Genomic DNA, 10,139 nt, shown 5'->3' with positions numbered 1-10,139 from the left:
TCCTCTATCATCAAGTGCTTACAAGTCATATCCAGCAGAGCCTCTAGGATGGCTCACAGAGGGTCTGTAGTTAATCTTCTGTGAAGAACCACTTCTCACTGCTTTACTTAGGTTTGTTAGTTGCTCGTGCTTAACACGTGACTATGTTTGTAATCCGCTTTATTTGAACGGCTTAGATCATTTCACTTGTTTAGGTCATGTCAGAAAAGCCGTTAGGAATTAGTATAAATAGCAGCTTAGGCCTTTGTAATTTGGAGCGCTTCAGTATTGTAATTGTCAATATTTTCAATAGAATTGAAAATCATTTGAAGTTATTCTCTCGTGTTCTTCATATTCTTCATATGTGTTCTTGATTGATTAACTACTCTGTTTGTTCTTATATTGTTTCCGCTGCACTGTTATTGTTCTTAAAGATCATCCAAAGTATTTGGTTAATATCATAAGCTGAATCTAAAGGTCCTAACACATATCTCATCATGCATAAAACAAAAAATACCCCAAAAAAAATAATATGCATATTTGTTTCAAACCCTTTTTAAATAATAATGAGATCTCTTAAATTCCCGTCGGGTTAGGGTTTTACCATCATCGACACTCCCCGGGTTATACAGTTCTTCCTTGTTCGATCATCCATCTCTAGGATGTGTCATCCCTTATGACTTTTGACCCATTCCCATACCCGACAAAATATTAATCCGTTTGTAACATGCTAATTAATGTTTAAAAACACATAAACAAATAGCATGCAACCCATAATAATAATTCATATACATGTATCAAGCCCATAAACATGTACATAAGGCTAACATAATGCTCAAATAATTTGTACATAAGCATGCATCCCAGTTAAAGTCTCATGAAGACTCGCCTTAATAGCTCCGCTTAGCTAAACCTCGTCCTTGAGTAATACTCTATGACATGTAATTATATTTCCATAATTAGAGTCCTGACTTTTCCCTAAAAGTCAACCCGAAAGTCAAATGGGTCAACCCTGGGGTTGGCATGATCAACGGGTCAACCCCAATCATACCTCATCGCCATGTAGCCCCCCCCCCCCCTAATGGAATACTTCACGTCCAAAATAAATTACAACATATTATCCTAACATTTAATTATATACGATTCTCGTTTTAAAAAGTCCGATTCCATAATTATCTAGTCACAACTACCGAAATAAGTTACTAATTATTTCTTATAATTTAAAAATGAAAATCCAAATAATTAATATTCTTTATAATTGATGTCCAAATCTTGACCAACTTAATTGAAACATCCTGATTTATTTTGATTAATTCAAGTAAATAAATGATCCTCAAATCTCTTTTTAATAAATATCGATTTTATCAAAATGACTCGAGTCTAGTCGTACTCGACCTAAACAAGTCGTCCCCAGCCCAAAACTTGGTTCAATGTTGGCCGCCCCAACCTGGTCGCACCCTTGGTGCGACTATCGTGAACGACTTCCGTTTGAGATCGTTTCCCGATCATTTTTCACCAACATTTTTACAAAATCTTATACATAATAATAATCTCAAATCATACTCAAATTTACAGCCCATACGGTCCATTATTAAACTCATATTGAGTTTTTGTACCCGAATCTCATTGAGGCCTCACCACAGCAGCTTCTAGCCCAAATTGCTCGACGTACAGGACACCATATCCCATGATACTTATACCAACGGGAAGGTAATTGAAAAACAAAGCCAACCATATATTATACATCAATTTTGGTTGAGTATTTTACCTCCAATCGTCGTTTTTGTGCGGAATGACCCTATTTCATTCCAAACTCGATATCTCTTTCGTTTCTTGATGAAATCCCGCAATTTCAAAGTCGTTTACTCTCTTATACTCTTAGGAATGTCTCCACAAAATTTCATTCAAAAAATCCAATTTATAGGGCATAAAACCTGTCCTTAAATCACAAAAATATGGTTTGGGAATTATTTTTTCAAATCTCAATCATTTTCAAATCATTTTTCCTCATTTGCAAGATCTAGTCCTTCTAGTTTTTCTTTTTGAATTTTCATCCCAAATCAATTAAATACAAAATGTTATATTTTTTTTACTAATTTTATTTATTGCAATAAAATCATATGTTTTTGAGTATCAACACCTAAATCCCGTATGTCATTTACTCTTTCAATTTTAGCCCTTAACATTTATTTATTTTATAAATCATAAATTTTAGAGTGTTACAATATATATATATATATATATGTGTGTGTGTGTGTGTGTGTGTGTCCGCATATATACAAAGGAGTTATATAGAAATGGAGAATAGATTGAAAATATATGTATATGAAGAGGGTACGTAATGGTGTAATTGTCTAATGGTCATTAATGATTGTTCTAACTCGCACCAAATAAATCTATTTTCTGGTTGTTGCAGTTGATTACTCCAATTATGCAATATTAATGCATTGATTTTACTAACTATGATGATATCAACAGGTGTTCACATACTTACACCCTTCGAACATGAAACGGAGTACGGTGTCGGAGAGTGCTCAAATGGAAGCAAATATTTTATCTCCAATGTTAATGACGAGCTTAAACCAAAGATCAACGCACAATTCGTATCTATAAATAAAGCAAAAAAGATGTACAGGACGTACACGGACAATGCCGGATTTGATGTTCGTCTTCATGCTAAAAAACAAACAAGATGGTTTGTATGTAGTAGGGAGGGAATACCAAACAAAAAGTATTTTGATTCTATGGCTCTTCAGTCCAGCGATAGGAGATACCGTAATACGAACCTTAAACGGTGTGGATGCAATGCATGTATAAAAGTCCATATGACTAAGGATCGCTCCTGAATATGTTCATAATGAAGGAACTACTGTTCACAAGCTGTTCATATTGTGTTCATACCTGTTTTTTTATTTATTTTCTTTTGTGTAGAAGCTATTCCTATTATGTTCATATTGTGTTCATAGATGTTATGCAGTCCAAGTTCATTTATATGTCAATTTTTTGTTTATATTTGAGACAGTGGTTCATATATATATATAGTTGTGTTTATATGGTTCTTACATTAACAAAAATCATGAGATTTTTTGATTTTGTAACTCCCAATTAATGATTAGGGAGTTACATAAAAAAAGAAAATTACCTAAATACCCTTTTCAACTTCGTTCACTTATCTTTATGAAATTTTAAATTTTAAAAAAAAATAAGTTTTTATCATTATTAATCACAACCGTTTATTGAATAATTCAATGGCCAAGATCGGTTAACAAAGTTAACACAAAAACTTTGGTTAACATTTGAACCTGGCCCTATATAGATATATATGTTAACCAAAGTTTTTGTGTTAACTTTATTAACCAATTTTGGCCATTGAATCATTCAATAAACGGTTGTGATTAATCATGATAAAAACTTATTTTTTAAAATTTAAAATTTCATAAAGATAAATGAACAAAGTTGAAAAGGATATTTAGGTAATTTTATTTTTTATATAACTCTCATATCATTAATTGAGAGTTACAAAATCAAAAAATCTCATGACTATTGTTAATTTATATTTGTTAATACAATAACCATATGAACACAACTATACATATATGAACCATTGCGTCAAATACGAACAAAAAATTGGACATATATATGAACTTGGACTCTATAGCATTTATGAACACAATATGAACATAATAAGAATAACTGCTATACAAAAGGAAATAAATAAAAAAACAGGTATGAACAAAAAATGAACAGTTTGTAAACAACAGTTCCTTCATTATGAACACATTCATGAGCGATCCTTTGCCAATTGGAGTTTTATACATGCATTGCATCCACACCGTTTAAGGTTCGTATTACAGTATCTCCTATCGCCGGACTGAAGAGCCATAAAATCAAAATACTTTTTATTTGGTATTCCCTCCCTACTATATACAAACCATCTTGTTTGTATGTCTCCGTTCTTGTTTTTTTTGGCATGAAGACGAACATCAAACCCGGCATTGTCCGCGTACGTCCTGTACATCTTTTCTGCTTCATTTATAGATACAAATTGTGCGTTGATCTTTGGTTTAAGCTTGTCATCAACATCGGGGACAAAATACTTGTTTCCATTTGAACACTCTCCGACATCGTACTCCGTTTCATGTTCGGAGGGTGTAAGTATGTGAACACCTGTTGATACCATCATAGTTAGTAAAATCAATGAACATTAATATTATATAACTGGAGTAATCAACTGCAACAGCCAGAAAATGATTTATTTGGTGCGAGTTAGAACAATCATTAATGCCCATGAGATGATTAATGTGAACATATATGAACATGAACATATATAAACAACAGGTGAGATCTATTTGGTTGAAGTTCACAAGCTGTTCATAGACTAAAATAATTGACATGAACATATATGAATAAATTGTGTATAGATTTATTTGGTGCGAGTTAGATCAATCATTAATGACCATGAGATGAGTAATGTGAACATATATGAACAGTAGGTGAGATCTATTTGGTTCGAGTTTACAAGCTATTCATAGATGAAAATAATTGACATAAACATATATGAACAAATTGTGAACATGATCAAGCCACATAGGAAGAGAACAGCGTATGTTCATATATGAATACATAACCCCTATACTATGAACACCGGGTGTAATCACTTACACAATTTGACATATATGAACACAAGGAGCAAGAACGGTGCTTATAAAAAGATTTGGGAGCAAATGTTTAACCAACGACCCAGTAAGTTGACATGAACATATATGAACAGCAGGTGAGATCACTAGCAGAAACCGGTATTCATATGATGGGGGTCATTAACATGAACGTATATAACTGCGAACATGATGAAGCCACATTGGAAGAAAATATCATAGAAAATATATGAACACCAGGTCAATCACTTACACAAATTGACATATATGAACAACAGGTGTACGCACTTACATAAATATAAAGATTTGTGATCAAACTTCAAAAATGACACTTGTGTTCATATGACACAAAATTTCATTCATGAAGTGTTATATATACTCAAATGAGAGTAGTAGTATGAACACAATGGTTTATGATTCATAAAAGTCGGTTATATAACAATATGAAAATGGGTCGTGCATGGAATTCCAATTGAACATGTGAATTAGGTACGTATTAATAATGAAAGAAAAAACTAACAACACAATATGAACTACAAAAAACACAACATATCATAATGAACATAATTTCAATCAAAACAAGTACAATAAATATTAATCCATTACCAAGAAATTCAATTTGGTTATTTTCTCATTTCTGGAACTCGAACTCCGATTGTCACCTTAAACAATTTTAATCTTCTCATTGTTGTTGAGTTCTTTTCCAATGTGTTTATCCATAATAGCTTGAACGATACCGAAGATTTTACTACCGTGTTTCCTCCACGGATCACAAACTCATAAAACAATAAAAATGGAAGATCAATCTTAAAAAAATATATATCAATATTAAAAATGCACATTTTTAGGGATTTTATGATTTTGTAACTCTCAATTAATGAGATGGAAGTTACGTAAAAAATAAAATTACTCAACTACCCTTGACATTAATTGTAAGCTAGATAAAAACCTAATAGAAACATGGATTATGATTGGTTGAAATGGTTTGTGAAGTTAACACAAAACTTTGGTTAACGTTTGATCTTACCTATATATATATATATATATATATAGGACCGACCAAATGCTAACCATTATTTTTGTGTTAACCTTATTAACTGATCTTGGCCATCCAAATTTATAATCAACAGTTAAGATTAATCAATAAAAAAATTAAATTTTAAAGTTTGAATTTTAATGAGGCCTAGTGAACAATGATGAAAAGGGCATTTTGGGAAGAAAAATACACTTATCAAGGGTATTCTAGTAAATTGAATTCATTTATAAACCCCAAACAATTAATGGGGAGTTACAAACAATCAAATCCCAAAAAATATGCATTCATATTATTATTATTTTTTTACTATTGATGTTTCATGTTCATTCTTGTATGAATTCCTAAATCGCATAAGAAATACAGTAGTAACGATTTTCGGTATTGATCAATTTGAACACAAATGAACCGTGAACACAATTTGAACAAAAATAAACAACCGTAAACACAATTTGAACACAAATGAACTGTGAACACAAATTAACAGATGCTACCTTCACTAGGCCTCATTAAAATTCTAACTTCAAAATTTAATTTTTTTTATTGATTAATCTTAACCGTTGATTATAGATTTGGATGGCCAAGATCAGTTAATAAGGTTAACACAAAAATGATGGTTAGCATTTGATCTTGGCCCTATATATATATATATATATATATATATATATATATATATATAGGTGGAGGTTCAAACGAGAACCCATGTGATTTACGAGAACGCGAGAACAACCTACTAATATCAAACTTTTTTAATCAATAATTTAAATTATTGTTGGTCCCTTGAGGGTCTACAAGAATAGTAAAACAGTTTGTAGAAGGGGAGGGATGAATACAAACACAATATTTTCAAATTTAAAATATATATTGATAAAGAAGATCAATACAGATTTTATAAAATTGTTTGCGAAAAGATAAGGCAACAAAAACCTATCTAAACAATCTTTGGTTACACACGAGTTCTTAGCAAATAAGAAAAGAAAGGCTGTAAAGAGAAGATTCTTCACTTAAGCTAGAAAATGCTTGAAGTAAGAATTAGGTTTAGAGAGTGAGTTGCGCGTACTCTGCATGGAGAAGAAACACTTCTATTTATACCAGTGCATTAAATGAACATTTAATGCAATATGGTAGGGTTAAAGTGCGTGTCAAGCCTTAAAAGGAAGGCTTTTCCTTTGCCACAGTGAATAGTATAAAAAGCACTATTCATGGGCAGACATCCTTACCTAAAGTTGGTGGACAACAGAGTCGACTAGTCGGCTCCGTACCGTACCAACGTTTATAAGGGTATGGGTTTGTCTTTTGTGTGCATAAGGACAAGACAACAACAATTGTGCTAAGCAAGCTTCATTTGATCGCTGAACGCTGGAATGACCTGAAGGTCTCTTCATCATTCGTGGAAGCTTGTGCAGTCTTCACATATATGTTGACGGGCTTGTAGTCACTGAGTACCGCTTCAGATCACGTACTCGCCAGTCTCTAATCTTCAGTTTCAGTCTTCGACGTTAGCTGAAGGTTCTTTGGTATGAGTGTTGTCTTCTTGAAGTATTTGTTGTTCCTGATTGAATTACAATACAAGTTCTTCAGCGATCACTAAACAAGCTTAGTAATGATCGCTGGAACTGAAGAAACAGAAACATAAACACCACGTTAAAGTGAAAAGAGATTATCATCAAATCACTGAGAGAGAGGATCAACAATCTCCCCCTATTTGATGATAACAAGACAACATAAAGAAGGTTGTCTTATCAAATAATAGTAAAGAAAAGTTACATATAAAGTACATGTCCCTTTTTACTATTTTGGGATCTTTTTCAGTGAGTCAGTCTCAACTTGAGAATTTTCCTTAAGTTATATCTAAAAAAATTACAAGTACGGAAACTGAAACTGAAAACTTATCCACTGACTTATAGATTGTCAATGAATGTGAAAAGTAACATTGGAACTCATAGACTTGTGTCCCTATTACTTTTTTCAGGGATCTTTTTCAGTGAAGTACATGGAATACTCATTTTATTATCATTGGTAATATTACAAGTATTACAGTACATGTCTAGTGCTTATAGACTATAAGTATAATCACTGAAAGTAGACATAGTACAAGAACATGTGTAAAGACCAAAGAAGGAGGAGAAGAGAAAATGCTTGAGAAGAGACGTGGGTGTTCAGCGGTGGCGGCGCTGATATTCACACATTTAGTGATTTGAGTCACTAAGGCGGTTGGGGTAGGTACCACTGATACGACAGTGATGAGAGAAATCACTGAAGAGCTAGGAGGGTTAGCTGAAGACGCCTAGGGGGTAAGGCTAGTTTCAATAACTGAAGCCTTTAGAGAGGCTCCAGCCAGAGACGTGACTGTCCCCTTTTTGGACTTCTTGGCTCTTTGAGGAGAACCAAGAGTTGGTTGAGAGGGTAGTTTTGAAGGGTTTTGGTGGCTTGGCTGGACGTGGAGGGGTTTACCCTTGTCGTGGCCACCTGAGGAAAAGAGGTAGTGATGGACACAATAGAAAATAGTGCTACATTACTGTCCCTCACCTTATGATCCAGAATCCTGGATCCAAGCTTGAAAACTTAGAGGCTTCCTTCCGTGTCGTAAAGATCTTTAAAGATCTTTGCAAACACCATTGAAAGGAACCTGGTGTAAGGCACCACCTTTTCTCGCTGGCGTTTGTTCAGCTTGAGCACCAGGTCATCGAAAATGACCGCATCATAATTTATATTGCGACGCTGAATCGCAGATACGCCTATGGTTAAGGTGATCCTAGAGGCCTGGTCCTCACCTCCAGTTTTTCCACCCATGCACTAGATAAAATGAGAAAACAGGTATTGCCAGACAGCTGACATTCTGTTTTTCTCAATCTTGGATAAGGACTTCATGGGAGCGTTGGAGTCCTTTTTCATTAGCCACTGATAGCCAATGACATCGAGAAACTTGATGATCTCGGCAATAGTTGGTTCGCTGTCGTAGAGGCCCTTGGGAAGGCGAAGAGCCGACCTGAAAGTGGTGACGCCAAACTTCACTTCCATGTGGTTGAAGGTGAAGTTGATCTGCTCCGTTTGGCGTCCAGGCTTGACCTCGACATCAACAACTTCAGTAGTGAACCAAAACTGCTGAAGAAGTTCTTTCACCATGATGGGCTCTTGGTTGAGTGCGAAGCCCAATGACGAATGCTTGAGGAAGTCAGCCGCCTCTTGGTAGTCCGCCTTGGACGAGGGAATATCCAACAAGGCAATATGGTTGTTGGCCTTGATGGATACCTCATCGATGGAGAAGTTCACGTTCTTGGAGGCTATCTGTTTGTAACAATAAGAAGTAGAGCAAACAAGTTGTTAGAATAAACCAAGAGTTTTTGGGATAAGAATATAGAAAAAGTTTTTGAAACAAATAAAAACTTCTTTTGAAAAATCCTTAAAGAAGATTTAGGGTTTTTCAAGTGAAAAGTATATAAAGAAATAAGATTATAACCAAGAAGGAGATGATTAAATAACCTTTGTTGTTTAATGTATTAAGAGAACAAGATTCTTAAAACAGATTAAACACATTTCTTATAGCTAAAGAAAAATAAGAAGAATAAGAAGATATCGACCTTAGTTTTGAAGAGAGAAGGTCAAAAACGAGTTTGAAGGTTTGAGAGAGTTCTTGCTTTGGAGAAATCTTAGTAGAGGTTCATCTAAGATATTTGAAAGTATAAAGAGAAAAGTGGACAAGAAGTCTCATATTTATAGGTAGGAGAAGAGATAAGAAATATGAGAGGGTAAAAAGACGATGGTTCGGGAAAGTGGTCATGATGAAAAAGAAACTACGTTCTCATCCATGATTGGATGGCATTAAATGAGGTAGCGTAATGACCGAACCTTTTGCACATCTCAAAGTGTTGCACATAGTAAATAGAGAATGTCGTCATTAAGACGGTTCATTTTCTATTTTCTTTTAAAAACAATTAGTTTTTAAGAAAACGAAGAGTCATACATCATTTAACAAAACACTGATAAGACCGTTTAAAACATTGTATCACTAAAAAGAAAGATCCAGTGAGGGTTTTAAGGCATCAATGTCAGTGATAAGAGAGTCACTGAAACTGGCATTTAAAAACGTTTTAATCACTGAAAGAAAAGGTTCAGTGATTGTTTTGATTTTTAAGAGAAGTATAAAGACATAATTAGAGATGAATGAGCCAACGACTCATAGGCAGTGGCTTGGTTAAGGGAACCCATGCATGATGCAATCGTCTTGTATGTGGTCAGTGATAAGAGAATCACCAAAACCAACTTTTAAAACTTTTGTCACTGAAGATGAAAAGCTTCAGTGAAGGTTTTAAGTTTAGAAAAGAGAAGAGTAATCATACCTGAGAGAGATTATGTTGGACCCGTAACTGCACTAGGGAGCCGCCCATGTGATATTGTCCGCTCTGGGCTGCCCCGGGGTTTCCACGCACGGCAACAACCCCTCACGGTTTTGCTTTCTAAAACGCGTCACT

This window comes from Cynara cardunculus, assembly GCF_001531365.2.
Source record: "Cynara cardunculus var. scolymus isolate 2C chromosome LG 12, CcrdV1, whole genome shotgun sequence".
Classification (NCBI taxonomy): Eukaryota; Viridiplantae; Streptophyta; class Magnoliopsida; order Asterales; family Asteraceae; genus Cynara; species Cynara cardunculus.
This window is presented reverse-complemented; position numbering follows the sequence as displayed.